Source organism: Camelina sativa, chromosome 4 (genome assembly GCF_030686135.1).
Source record: "Camelina sativa cultivar CO46 ecotype springtype chromosome 4, ASM3068613v1".
Classification (NCBI taxonomy): domain Eukaryota; kingdom Viridiplantae; phylum Streptophyta; class Magnoliopsida; order Brassicales; family Brassicaceae; genus Camelina; species Camelina sativa.
In genome coordinates this window covers 15,869,265-15,873,726 of record NC_141883.1, presented here as the reverse complement: position 1 = coordinate 15,873,726, position 4,462 = coordinate 15,869,265, and the positions used below count along the sequence as shown (strand labels likewise).

General features: G+C 45.0%; 1 non-coding gene across 1 annotated transcript; it reads right to left on the bottom strand.

Moving 5' to 3' along the window:
• Positions 1 to 387: 387 nt before the first annotated feature.
• On the bottom strand, positions 388 to 494 carry LOC147945790 (small nucleolar RNA R71). The gene has a single exon (XR_015597867.1). It is a non-coding gene; the product is annotated as a small nucleolar RNA R71 (small nucleolar RNA).
• Between the last annotated feature and the right edge of the window lie 3,968 nt (positions 495 to 4,462).

Sequence of the window (4,462 nt, the reverse complement as noted above, 5' to 3'; positions counted from 1 at the left end):
GGTCCACCAGCTCCTCAAGCAAGGACCAACATAGGAGCAGGAGATGCTCCATCTACTCACACTCAAATACATGGCATTGTACCACCTGCTGTACAAAACAACAACTTTGAGATCAAGAGTAGTCTCATCCAGATGATACAGAGCAACAATTTTCATGGATTGCCAATGGAGGACCCATTGGACCATTTGGATGAGTTTGATAGGCTCTGTAGCCTCAACAAGATAAATGGAGTTAGTGAAGATGGATTCAAGCTCCGACTTTTCCCATTCTCTTTGGGAGACAAAGCACACATCTGGGAGAAGTCACTCCCCAAGGAGTCCATCACCACTTGGAAAGCATGCAAGAAGGCGTTTCTAGCCAAATTCTTCTCCAACTCCAGTACCGCAAAGCTGCAAAATGACATTTCCAGCTTTGTTCAGAAAAAAAATGAGACGTTCAATGAAGCTTGGGAACGTTTCAAGGGATACACCACCAGATGCCCTCATGATGGATTCATCAATGCTTCATTGCTAAGTACACTATATCGAGGAGTGGTCCCAAAAATACGGATGTTGCTGGACATCGCAAGCAATGGTAACTTCTTCAACAAGGATGTCGATGAAGGCTGGGATCTCATTGAGAACTTAGCTCAATCTGATGGGAATTACAATGAGGATTACGATCGCACTGTGCGATCTACTGGAGAGGAAGATGCCAAGTACAAGAGGGACATGAAAGCCCTCAATGAAAAGTTGGATAAGCTCCTCAACCAGAAGCAGCATGTTCATGCAATCTCAGAGGAAGAGCAGTTTTTACAACAAGATGGGGAGAATCCTTAGCTAGAGGACATGAACTACATCTATAATCAAAGTGGTCACACAACAAGGACTAGGACCTACATCCCAACTAATCAGACTATCAGCCCAATACCTTCATATAATTCCTCATCGCTATATTTGCTCTCACTGATGCACCAAGTCCTGTCAACTCAGAAGATTGATGCCATACAAATAACTACAAGATTCAATGATCTTGCCTGCCGTTTATCAGCCAATTTCAAGCAACTACACAACAAGCTTGATGCCTTAGGCTCTCGAATCTAGGTGCTTACAGATAAATCAGCCTCAACTTCCAAAAGTCAGGAGTCTGCGCTTGCCATAGCCCTACGGAGTGGACGCCAATTACCACCTCAGACGGCACCACCACACATTACTGAGGACAGCAATGATTTAGATGGAGAGGATCTCCGGTGAACCGCCCACTCCTGCTCAACCACCAAACCATTCTCCAGAGCAACCCGACCCGGCACCCGACCACACTACTCGGATAGATGATTGGGTTGACACCTCGGTCAATCCACCTCCTGCAGACAAACCAGGAGGAGAGAAACAGAAATAAAGAAGATTCATCCCTCCACCTTACAAGCCACCTTTGTCATTCTCTAGACGATTTCGCAAGGAACTTCTTGAGAAGTACAAGGCATTGTTCGAGAAACAGATGCATGAACTCGAACTTCGCATGCCTCTAATGGACGCTTTCACCCTGATACCTCCTTACCAGAAATTCCTGAAGGATGCGGTGATGGAGCGGATCAAACAAGTGCAAGGGATGGTTATACTCAATCACGAATGCAGTGCTATAATCCAGAGGACTACTGCACCTAAGAAACTGAGCGACCCGGGGTCGTTTTCTTTACCTTGCTCGATTGGACCCTTGAAGTTAGGAAGATGTCTTTGCGATTTGGGGGCATCAGTCAGCCTAATGCCTTTAACTATAGCCAAACGTCTTGGATTCGAGAAATTCAAGCCCACCGACATCCAATTGGTCTTGGCAGATCGAACTACAAGGTTGCCAAGCGGAGTATAGGAAGACTTGCCGGTCAAGGTAGGGTCAGTTGATGTACCAACCGACTTCGTGGTTTTGGAGATGGATGTGGAGCCAATGGATCCTCTTATCTTAGGACGACCATTTTTAGCCACTGTAGGGGCAATGATAGATGTGAGGAATGGAAAGATCAATCTGAAGCTCGGGGAAGACCTTACTATGCAGTTTGACATTCGGGAAACTATGAAAAAACCCACAATAGCAAGGCAAACCTTCTGGATAGAGGAGTTAGAAAAACTGCGTGAAGAGGCGTTTGAGGAGATTGCAATCGGGGATTGTTTACAAACAGCGCTGACAATTGATAGTAAGGAGGGATTCGTACATCAAGAAATGAAGCTCTAAAAGGAACTGCTTGATACCTATCGGGAAGTCATCCAACCGGAGCTAAGTGAAGACATGAGGGAAGCTGAAAGAGAGGGGATAATGCTCGAAAACCGAAGCTTGGACAAGTCAGTAGCCACCTCCTACGTCATGTCGTGCAGTTGCTAAACACCACTCCACCCGATCACCAACCCGGTGGGTTAACACGATCGCCTCATCGGGTAAGATGATCGAGCACAACTTTGAGCTGCAACTAAGAACCACAGATGATTGGTCCGAGTCAAAGGCGCCTAAAGTGAAACTTAAACCTCTTCCATTTGGGCTAAGGTACGCTTTCTTGGGACCTAATTCAACTTATCCAGTTATCGTCAATTCTAGCCTGCCTGAAAAAGAACTGAAATTGCTTTGCACTCGATTAAGAAACTATAGAAGAGCAATAGGCTCTGGATGACATCAAGGGTATATCCCCTTATCTCTGCACCCACCGGATAAACCTGGAGGTTGAATCATATTCTAGTGTAGAACCTCAGCGTCGGCTAAACCTGAACCTGAAGGAAGTGGTGAAAAAGGAAATTCTGAAGTTGCTCGATGCTGGAGTTATCTACCCCATCTCTGATAGCACTTGGGTGTCCCCGGTGCACTGTGTTCCAAAGAAAGGAGGAATCACTGTTGTCAAAAACGAGAAAGACGAGCTAATTCCCACAAGGACGATAACAGGTCATCGAATGTGTATTGACTATAGGAAGCTAAACTTAGCCTCCATAAAGGATCATTTCCCCCTGCCTTTCATCGATCAGATGCTGGAACGACTCGCTAACCACCCATACTACTGTTTCCTTGATGGGTATAGTGGATTTTTCCAAATACCTATTCACCCTACCGACCAGGAGAAAACGACTTTCACTTGCCCTTATGGTACTTTTGCCTATAAGAGGATGCCTTTCGGTTTGTGCAACGCTCCCGCGACTTTCTACTGATGCATGACGTCCATCTTTTCAGATTTAATAGAAGAAATGGTGGAGGTTTTCATGGATGACTTTTCAGTATATGGAGCTTTTTTCTCATCCTGTCTTTCAAACCTTTGCAAGGTGCTCCAAAGGTGTGAAGAAACCAACCTAGTGTTAAACTGGGAAAAGTGCCACTTTATGGTCTAGGATGGGATAGTCTTTGGACACAAGATCTCAGAAAAGGGGATAGAAGTTGACAAGGCCAAGATAGAAGTGATGGTTCAACTGCAACCACCTAAATCGGTGAAAGACGTCAGAAGTTTCCTAGGTCACGCGGGTTTCTACAAGAGATTTATTAAAGATTTCTCTAAGATCGTCAGGCCGTTAACGCGACTCCTCTGTAAGGAAGCAGAATTTATAGTCGATAAGGATTGTATAGATGCCTTCAACAAGATAAAGGAAGCTCTGGTGAGTGCACCAATAGTTCAAGCTCCTAATTGGGATTATCCTTTCGAGATAATGTGTGACGCGTCAGATTACGCAGTAGGGGCGGTACTTGGCCAAAGGATAGATAAAAAGCTCCATGTGATCTACTATCCCAGCAGAACCATGGACGATGCCCAGACAAGGTATGCAACAACTGAAAAGGAACTCCTCGCTGTAGTTTTTGCGTTTGAGAAATTCCGGAGTTACTTGGTCAGATCGAAAGTGGTTGTTTACACAGATCATGCTGCCTTAAGGTACATTTACTCGAAAAAGGACACCAAACCTAGGCTCCTCAGATGGATACTTCTTCTGCAAGAATTCGACATAGAAATTCTAGATAAGAAAGGAATCGAGAACGGAGTGGCAGATCATTTGTCTAGAATGAGAATTGAGGATCCACTTAAAATAGATGACTCGATGCCCGAAGAGAGGCTAATGCACATCAACTTCTTGGAAGAAATGAGCCACACGACCGGGCACACGATAGCTCACTCGATCCCCGAGTCAACAGGGTTGGTCGAATTCATGGCAATCGAGTTAGCTAGGCTACCTTGGTACTCTGACTTCGTGAACTACATGGTTTACGGGGAAATTCCTAAGGATTACGATGCTCACAAAAAGAAAAAAAATTTCAGGGACATCAACATCTATTACTGGGATGAGCCTTACTTGTACAAAAAAGGGACAGATGGCCTGTTCAGACGATGTATAACAGAAGAAGAAGTTCAAGGGGTACTTGAGCACTGTCATGGGTCCGACTATGGAGGTCTTTTTGCTACTTTCAAAACCGTCTAAAAGATACTTCAAGCTGGTCTCTGGTGGCCAACCATGTTCAGGGACGCAC